Consider the following 10,490-nt stretch of genomic DNA (forward strand, 5'->3'; position numbering starts at 1 on the left):
AGATTGCTTAGAGATTTTGCAATTTTTGAAAAATCTTTTATAAACCTCCTGTAGAATCCTGCATGCCCCAGAAAACTTCTGATTGCCTTAACATTGGCAGGTGGTGGTAATTTTTCAATTACCTCTACCTTAGCTTGATCCACCTCTATTCCTTTGTTCAAAATTTTGTGCCCAAGGATAATTCCTTCAGTCACCATAAAGTGACATTTTTTCCAGTTTAAAACCAGGTTAGTCTCCTGGCACCTTTTCAGAACAAGTGCTAGATGGTCAAGACAGGAGCTGAATGAGTCTCCAAATACTGAGAAGTCATCCATGAAGACTTCCAGGAATTTTTCCACCATATCAGAGAAAATAGAGAGCATGCATCTCTGAAAGGTTGCAGGTGCATTGCACAGACCAAATGGCATCCTTCTGTAGGCAAATACTCCAGATGGATATGTGAATGCTGTCTTTTTTTGATCCTAGGGATCCACTGCAATTTGGTTGTAACCTGAATAGCCATCCAAAAAGCAGTAATAGTCATGACCTGCTAGTCTTTCTAGCATCTGGTCTATGAATGGTAAAGGAAAATGATCCTTCCTGGTGGCTGTATTGAGTCTTCTGTAATCAATACACATACGCCACCCTGTAACTGTTCTTGTAGGGACCAGTTCATTCTTTTCATTATAAACTACTGTCATGCCTCCCTTTTTGGGTACAACTTGGACAGGGCTCACCCAGGGACTATCAGAAAGGGAATAAATAATCCCAGCCTCTAGTAATTTAGTGACATCTTTCTGCACCACCTCCTTTATGGTTAGATTCAGCCGCCTTTGTGGTTGAACCACTAGCTTGGCATTATCCTCCAGTAGGATCTTGTGTATGCATCTAGCTGGGCTAATGCCCATGAGATCACTAATGGACCATCTAAGAGCTGTCTTGTGTGTCCTTAGCACCTGTATTAGTGCTTTCTCTTCCTGTGGCTCTAAGGCAGAGCTTATAATTACAGGAAAAGTTTCACCTTCTCCCAGAAATGCATATTTCAGGAATGGTGGTAGTGGTTTGAGCTCGGGTTTAGGATGTTTCTCCTCTTCCTGAGGAATTTTCAGAGGTTCTTTTATTTCCTCTGGTTCCTTCATATCAGGCTGAACATCTTTAAATATGTCCTCTAGCTCTGATTCGAGACTCTCAGCCATACTGATCTCCTTTACTAGGGAGTCAATAATATCAATACGCATGCAATCTTTTGATGTGTCTGGGTGCTTCATTGCTTCAACAACATTCAGCCTAAATTCATCTTCATTGACTCTCAGGGTTACTTCTCCTTTTTGGACGTCAATGAGGGTTCGTCCAGTTGCTAGGAAAGGTCTTCCTAGAATGAGAGTTGCACTCTTGTGCTCCTCTATTTCCAGCACTACAAAGTCAGTAGGAAAGGCAAATAGCCCAACTGTGACAATCATGTCTTCAATCACGCCTGATGGGTATTTAATGGAGCCATCAGCAAGTTGAAGACATATCCTGGTTGGTTTGACCTCTTCAGTCAAGCCAAGATTTCTGATAGTGGATGCAGGGATTAGGTTGATACTTGCCCCAAGATCACATAAAGCTGTCTTGGTACCAGTACCCTCTAATGTGCATGGTATCATAAAGCTTCCAGGATCTTTAAGCTTCTCTGGTAAGCTCTTTAAAATGACTGCACTGCATTCTTCAATGAGAAAAAATTTTTCAGTTTCTCTCCAATCCTTCTTATGACTTAAGATCTCTTTCATGAACTTAGCATAAGAGGGTATTTGCTCAAGTGCCTCTACAAACAGAATCTTGATTTCAAGAGTCCTGAGATAGTCTGCAAAGCGGGCAAATTATTTATCCTGTTCCGCTTAGCAGAGTTTCTGAGGATAAGGTATTTTGGCTTTGTATTCTTCAACCTTGGTTGCTGCAGGTTTATTTCCTACAGAGGTAGGTTTATTATCAGCAATTGTAGGTTTATTATTAGCAATTGCAGGTGTCTGACCCCTCATTGGCGGTTGAACGCCAGGACTGGGAGCTGGGTTGGCGTTTAACGCCAGATTCCCACCCTTTTCTGGCGTTTGAACACCAGAACTGAACATGGTTTGGGCGTTTAACGCCAATTTTCCCCTTTTTCTGGTGTTTGAACGCCAGAACTGGGCGTCCACTAGGCGTTTAACGCCAGTTTTCACCCTTTTCTGGTGTTTGAACGCCAGAAGCATTCCTCTCTGGGCTCTTACTGTCCTCAGAGGGATTTTGGGTAGCATTTCGCTCATCCTCTGCTAGTTGTTCTTTTCTTGGCTTTCTGCTGCTTTGAGTTGAGGTATTCAATGTTTTTCCACTCCTTAATTGAACAGCTTGACATTCTTCTGTTATTTGTTTAGATAACTGTTGTCTTGTCTGGTCTAGTTGTGCTTCCATGTTCTTGTTTGCATCCTTAGTGTCTTGTAACATCTCTTTAAATTCTGCCAACTGTTCTGTTAGATGACATAATTACTGATTGATTTCCACATTCTGGAGGACTAAGTTCAGTGGATACTGCCTTAGCCTCTTCTTTCATGGAGGATTCACTACTTAAGTACAGATGCTAATTTCTACCAACTGTATCAATGAGCTCTTGAGCCTCTTCAATTGTCTTTCTCATATGTATAGATCCACCAGCTGAGTGGTCTAGAGATATCTGAGCTTTTGCTGTAAGCCCGTAGTAGAAGATGTCTAACTGCACCCATTCTGAAAATATTTCAGAGGGGCATTTCCTTAGCATCTCTCTGTACCTCTCCCAGGCGTTGTAAAGGGATTCATTATCCTCTTGTTTAAAGCCTTGGATGTCCAGCCTTAGCTGTGTCATCCTCTTAGGAGGGAAATATTAATTCAGGAATTTGTCTGACAACTGTTTCCATGTTCTTATGCTAGCTTTAGGTTGGTTGTTTAACCACCTCTTAGCTTGGTCTTTTACAGCAAATGGAAACAGTAATAATCTGTAGACATCCTGATCTACTTCTTTATCATGTACTGTGTCAGCAATTTGTAAGAACTGTGCCAGAAACTCAGTAGGTTCTTCCTGTGGAAGACTGGAATACTGGCAATTTTGCTGCACCATGATAATGAGCTGAGGATTCAACTCAAAACTACTGACTCCAATGGAGGGTATACAGATACTACTCCCATATGAAGCAGTAGTGGGGTTAGCATATGACCCCAGAGTCTTTCTGGACTGTTCATTTCTACTTAGGTCCATGATGGAGAAAGGAAGATGATATGGATTGGAGATGAAAATATTATTTACTTATTTTATTTATTTTATTATATTTATTATATTTTTTTCGAAAAAATAAGAATAAGAAAATGGATATTAAAATAATAAAATAAAATAAAAAAATTTGAAAATATTTTATGATGATTTTTGAAAAAGAATGAGAGAGAGAAAGTGGTTAGGAGTTTTTTTTTTTTTGAAAAAGATATGATTTTAAAAATTTTGACCAAATCAACCTAATGAATTCGAAAATTATGAGCAATTAAAGGAAAGGATATTTTTTTTATTTTTGAATTTTATGATGAAAGAGAAAAACACACAAAAGACACAAGTCTTAAAATTTTTAGTTCTAATACTCCTTGTTTTCGAAAATTTTGGAGGAAAAACACCAAGGAATACCAAACTTAAAAATTTTAAGATCAAAACACTAAGAAAATTCAAGAACACTTTGAAGACTCACAAGAACAACAAGAACACAATTCAAAGACTCAAAGAACTCAAGAACATAAAGAAAGAACACCAAACTTAAAATTTGACACAAGATTTAATCAAAGAAAAATTATTTTTGAAAAGAAGATACCAAAAACATAAGCCAACGCTCTAACCAACTGAGTTATGAAAGAAAAAGTATTTTCTTGAAAAATCTTTTTGGAATTTTTGAAAATCACAAGAAAAACACGGAAAGACACAAAACAAGAAAAATTAAAGATCAAACAAGGAAAATTTTTTTCGAAAAGATTTTAGAAAGAAAGACTCAAATGAGCAACTATTCACAAGAACATAGACACATTCAATAAATGCAAGGATTAAATAAGAGAGAAATATTTTTGAAAAATTGAAGGAAAACGAAAAGCATGCAATTGACACCAAACTTAATTCATGAAACTGAACTCAAATAAAAATAGAAAATTAATGAGGAAAAATAAGATTTTTGAAAAGAAAAATAAAGAGACTCTAAACTTAACAAAAGACAATTTTTCCTAATCTAAGCAACAAGATGAACCGTCAGTTGTCCAAACTCGAACAATCCCCGGCAACGGCGCCAAAAACTTACTACACAAAATTGCAATCACACTTTTGCAATCCCGCGCAACTAACCAGCAAGTGCACTGGGTCGTCCAAGTAATACCTTACGTTAGTAAGGGTCGATCCCACGGAGATTGTTGGCTTGAAGCAAGCTATGGTTATCTTGTAAATCTTAGTCAGGATATCAATAATGGTTCTTAGTTTTAATTGCGAAAAATAAAAGAGTATGAAATAAATACTTGTTATGCAGTAATGGAGAATAGGTTGGAGTTTTGGAAATGCTCTGTCTTTTGAATCTCTGCTTTCCTACTGTCTTCTTCTTCACGCACGCAAGGCTCCTTCCATGGCAAGCTGTATGTTGGTGGATCACCGTTGTCAATGGCTACCATCCGTCCTCTCAGTGAAAAAGGTCCACGTACATGGCTAATCATCTGAAGGTTCTCACTTGTGTTGGAATAGGATCCAGTGATCCTTTTGCGTCTGTCACTACGCCCAACAGTCGTGAGTTTGAAGTTCGTCACAGTCATCCCTTCCCAGATCCTACTCGGAATATCACAGACAAGGTTTAGACTTTTCGGATCTCAGGAATGCTGCCAATCGATTCTAGCTTATACCACGAAGACTCTGGCCTCACGGATTTGAGTGCTCTGTTGTCAGGAGAGGCAGTCAAACTCATGAACCAGAAGCCCAAGAGATACACACTCAATCTAAGATAGAACGGAAGTGGTTGTCAGGCACGCGTTCATAGGTTGAGAATGGTGATGAGTGTCACGGATCATCACATTCATCATGTTGAAGTGCAAATGAATATCTTAGAATAGAAACAAGCGTGATTGAATGAAAAACAGTAGTAATTGCATTAATCCATTGAGACACAGCAGAGCTCCTCACCCTCAACCATGGGGTTTAGAGACTCATGCTGTAGAAGATACAAATTCAGATGTAAAATGTCATGAGGTACAAAATAAATCTCTAAAAGTAGTTTGTATACTCAACTAGTAACCTAGGTTTACAGAAAATGAGTAAACTAAGATAGATAGTGCAGAAATCCACTTCTGGGACCCACTTGGTGTGTGTTTGGGCTGAGCATTGAAGCTTTCACGTGCATAGGCTATTCCTGGAGTTAAACGCCAGGTTGTAACCTGTTTCTGGCGTTTAACTCTAGCTTGTAACCTGTTTCTGGCGTTTAACGCCAGAATAGGGCAAGAAGTTGGCGTTTAAACACTAGTTTGAGTCATCAAAACTCGGGCAAAGTATGGACTATTATATATTGCTGGAAAGCCCTGGATGTCTACTTTCCAACGCAATTGATAACGTGCCAATTGGACTTCTGTAGATCCAAAAATTCTATTTCGAGTGCAGGGAGGTCAGAATCCAATAGCATCTGTAGTCCTTTTTCAGCCTCTGAATCAGATTTTTGCTCAGGTCCCTCAATTTCAGCCAGAAAATACCTGAAATCACAGAAAAATACACAAATTCATAGCAAAGTCCAGAAATGTAATTTTTGCATAAAAACTAATACAAATATACTAAAAAGTAATTAAAATATATTAAAAACTACCTAAGAACAATGCCAAAAAGCGTATAAATTATTCGCTCATCAGTCTTCATCCTGGTACCCAGTCTGCGACCCCGCCATCCTACAACTATGGTATGTACCTGAAATCATCACAGCCTCAAGCGACCCCTCCATTAGCTCCACTGTCTCAACCTTAGCTTCACATCCATCAGTATGCCACATATCCATCCTCTGGAGGGCTCCAGCCATATCATCCGCAGCCACTCCAGGACACCGCTGTCCCTCTAATGCCTCAGGAAGATCCTCGTCCTTCTCAACCTCAGTGCCAGGCTCAACCTCCACCGTGTGGTACCGGGCACAGGTGCTACTACTAGGATCCTCGCCACCGATGATGTTATATGTTTGGGTTGTAGTTCTTTTTATTGTTTTATATTTTGGTTGTCTTGTTTATTCACTTTTTTAGCTAGTATGTGAAGCTCTGTATTGTAAACAGTTGTTGTTTATTATGTTGTAATTTCTTATGACTATTACCCTCTGCCTTATAAAAGTAAAATACGAAACTAAATTATTACATCTCCGAAGTCTATAAAATGTCAAAACCAAAGGATTCCACTTTAAACAAAAATAAAAATAACACCAACATATTACATCATCAATTAAACTAAAATGTAAAACTAAGGATTGACATTTCTGATAAATCAAAAAGGCTACAGCTTCATTTAACTGGTATAATCAAATGATAAAAAAACTTCAACAGGAATAAACTACATCCATACTAAAAGAACTGTAGGTCCTAGGCATCTCTCGTGGGTTGATTAGAACAACCCCTTCTAATATGACCGGATTGCCTACAGAGGCCACACCGCTTCTCATGTTGCTCGACCTCATCCATATCATTCAAGAATCTGGTGGAAACGGGTCGTCCAGTCGCCTTCGAACGCGTGACAGGATTAGGACACAACATCGTCCCATACCACTCCGGCCAAAGGGACTCGTCAAGAATCGGTGGAAACTCCACCTCGTACACCTTGAACATAGCTTCCTGCCTGTAAATCGGATGCACATACGGGTACCACTCAATGCTAGCGGCGACACACCCGGCAAGTGCGTGGCGGCACGGATAGTGGAGAGAATGAAATAGTCCACAATAACACGTACTTTTTGATAGACGAAGACGGAAGGAACCTTGCGACCAACCCTCGAACGGCTCTAGCTCCTTCACAACAAACATAGAGGCCCGCCTATCACAATGAGTGACACGCATCTTCGGGATGCCTTCTCTATTCTTTTTAATGGTGGCTAAGAGTCTTTGGGAGAAACGGTTTCCATTCGCCATCTGTGACTGCGCCTCCCTGCCCTTCGTCACAAACAACTTCTACAGTCTTTCATACATGATGCGCACAATGGCTGAAATCAGAGTGTATCGTGTCCCCTTCAGAACTACATTGATGCACTCTAACAGATTTGTGGCCATGTGTCCAAACCGCCGCCCACTGTCGAAATGTTGCAGCCAAATCTCCTGTTGAACCGACCAGCCCAATCTGCCATCGCCGAGGAGAATCCTCTCAAGGCATCCATGTACCACTCATACCCAGCCTTGCTTGGACTGTAAGCAGCATTTATGAGGTATCTCTTGCCCTTAGCTGACTTGAACTGAGTCATGAAATTTGCAGCTATGTGTCTGATACAGTAAGCATGAAATGCTCTTGGGGGATGCCATCCACTATCGTCGGCGCTTAGCGCGGCCTTGATGGCCTGAGATCAGTCGGAGATAACCAGCAGACCATCTTGTGGGGTGGCATGGTGTCTCAGATTAGTAAAGAAGAACGACCATGACTCGGTGCTTTCGGACTCGACAACGGCAAAAGCAATAGGCAGGATGTTGCTGTTGCCGTCTTGCGCCACCGCAATAAGCAACACTCCACTGTATCTGCCATACAGATGCGTGCCGTCGACAGATACAAACGGCTTGCAATGCTTGAATGCCTCGACACATGAGGGAAAAGCCCAAAATACTTCGTCGAACATGGTACAACCTCGTACCAAGAGGTGCCCATCGTAGAACGGTTTGACACGTAGGTCACAAATGGTTCCAGGAAAATAGTTCTGCAGTGCCTGAAGCAGCTTCGGCACCTTGTTGTAGGACTCTTCCCAATCCCCGTAGATCTGTGCAATTATCTTCTGCTTTGTCATCCACACCTTTCTGTAGGAGGGTTTGAAATGATAGCTCGCCTGGACCGCACCTTATAACACCAGAATACTCACAGAGGGGTTGGACTGTATCAACGGCAATATGACCATGCAAATGAAACTGCTGTTTAATTGGCGATGGTCTTGAGACATGGTGGGTGCTAGACAACTGTGCACTCCACCAACCCTCCAAACCTCCCTAACCACAACAAAACAATATTGCTTCAGCCATATCTCAAACCTCTTTAATATATTACACAGAAGTACTCAAAAGCACAATTAAAGTTGAACTTACCAGTATCTGAGGTTCTGCCGAAGGGCCACACGATGGCTCTATAAACACCCATTGTCTGCTTGACGGCACTGCACATGGTACTTTAACCGATCCAATTCGAGCACCCGGTACTCAACACTCCTGCGAATACTGTAGTTCTTCACACTTTGCAGCATTGCCTATCGGCATTTGAACCTGCGGCCGACCCGAAACTCTACCCCACCGTCTAAGTTGTAATCCTCTTCACCCGTGTCCGAAAACGGAGTCCTCTCATGCATGGCGTCCAGATCCAAACTGTGATAGTGACTTGGCACCGTCGATAGCACCGGAATTGGGTGAAGTAGAGGCAAGACATGGCATGCCACAGTCTGGGCAGACATCTCCGGCACAAACTCTTCCTCATCGCCACCTTCGGAAGAATCACTGTTCGCACTATCCACCACGTAATCTTTGTCCGACTCCTCCTCGCCCTCCTCCGCCTCATCCAATGGAATGACGACATGAATGGGCGGTGGTGCGAGAGGTCGGTCGTTCGGTACATAGGTCGAGTGCACAAAACCACCACGACAACTATCTCCCACCTCAATGGAAAGCTCCATTACCTGTTCCGCCATGATCCTCCCATGGATGTTGAACATCAGTCGCACATGCTCGTCCCCTTGAAGTCGGAATACCGGAAAACTCTGTTATCCATGGGTGCCAGCAACCTATACCCCACCCTTCCGATCTCCCTCACTTCTGTACCACCGAGCTTGCTCAATATCAAACTTTTCAACTCTGACAACGTATTTACACGTTGAGTGCGCAACAATATCGGATTCTCATACTCAAATGTCACTCTGTTATTGCCATTTTTCATACAACAATTGGGATAAACACACACACTATATATACACTGTTACTGGCCATTGTTGCCTTGTTTCCGTGAGAAAAAATGAGACAGAGAAAGGATTTGAAATGTGTGTGGAGATTGGAGAATACCAAGGGTTACACATCCTTTTATAGCAGCTGCAAATTTGTCTTCTCTTATCTCGTTTACAGTGTAAACGAGATATACACGTGGCAGTGTGACGTGTCTTATCTCGTTTACACTGTAAACGAGATAAGAGAGAGAAATTTAAATCGGTAAATAATTTTTAAATTATTTATTTTAGTACTTATTACATTTATTTTATTTATTAAAATAAAAAATCCTGAAGATTACTCATAGTTTTCAAAGAATAAATGATCATTTGTACCCCATGAAAGATAAAAATGCTGACATATGTACCTATACTAAATCGAAACTAAACTTGTACCCACGCAAGATGTCCTCCGTGTGACAAAAGTACCTTGTCTTTGGAGGGTTGGAGTGCCACGTAGGGTACTTTTCTCACACAGAAAGCATCTTGTGTGGGTACAAGTTTAATTTCGATCTAATGTGGATACATATGTCAATATTTTCATCTTTTATAGATACAAATGGTCATTTATTCTTTCAATGTTTATTTTCCAAAATTCAAAAACAAGGATTATAAGCATCATGATTCATGGGCTAGTTTAGTGTGTTTACTGTTAAAGTTAATTAGTGTGTTTGTCACTATGTTTGAATCATTTATAAGCTTTTAATCATAATTTTTAGATAAATTATAAAATAAAATTGTAAATTTTTAAATTTTATTAGTATGGTGAATTCACATATTTGAAATTATATATTATATTTTTAATAATTTTATTTATATTTAATTAGATCGGTTGGATTCTAATTAGATTCTGGTTGGACTAGTAATTCATTGAATCGGTCACTTAAACAATTCATTGACCGATTTGGTTCTCGAACCTTACTTTTTATTTTTGAGGAACCCAATTTTAGGCTTTAGTTTAGCCGTACTCATTGACTCTAGAGTCTCATCAACTATTTATTACAAATATAAACGAATAATTTATGGTAAACTACCAAAAATGCACTCAAATAATTTTGTCTGTTAATAAAAATACACCTGGATTTTGTTATCGACAAAAATACGCAAACGTTAACGGCTCCATTCAAGGTTAACGAAAAAGAATGATGTGGCAATCGGAGGTTCCTTACGTGGACAGTGACACGCTGACATGGCCAAAAAGAGTGTATTAGTTGTCTTTAATTTAATTTATCCCATATTAAAACCCTAATTGGCCCCAAATTGTCAATTGAAACTCTAAGTATGTTTTTTATTTAAGTCAAAGTGAGAGTGAAGTCCACGGGAAAAGAGAGACTCGTGGAA

At 40.2% G+C, this 10,490-nt stretch overlaps 1 pseudogene; it reads right to left on the bottom strand.

Annotated features, from left to right (window-relative positions):
• Positions 1 to 8,027: 8,027 nt before the first annotated feature.
• LOC148550387 (uncharacterized) lies at positions 8,028 to 8,885 on the bottom strand (annotated as a pseudogene).
• Positions 8,886 to 10,490: the final 1,605 nt, after the last annotated feature.

The sequence above is a fragment of the Arachis ipaensis genome, chromosome B7 (genome assembly GCF_059453495.1).
Source record: "Arachis ipaensis isolate K30076 ecotype BB chromosome B7, ASM5945349v1, whole genome shotgun sequence".
In the NCBI taxonomy this organism is placed as follows: domain Eukaryota; kingdom Viridiplantae; phylum Streptophyta; class Magnoliopsida; order Fabales; family Fabaceae; genus Arachis; species Arachis ipaensis.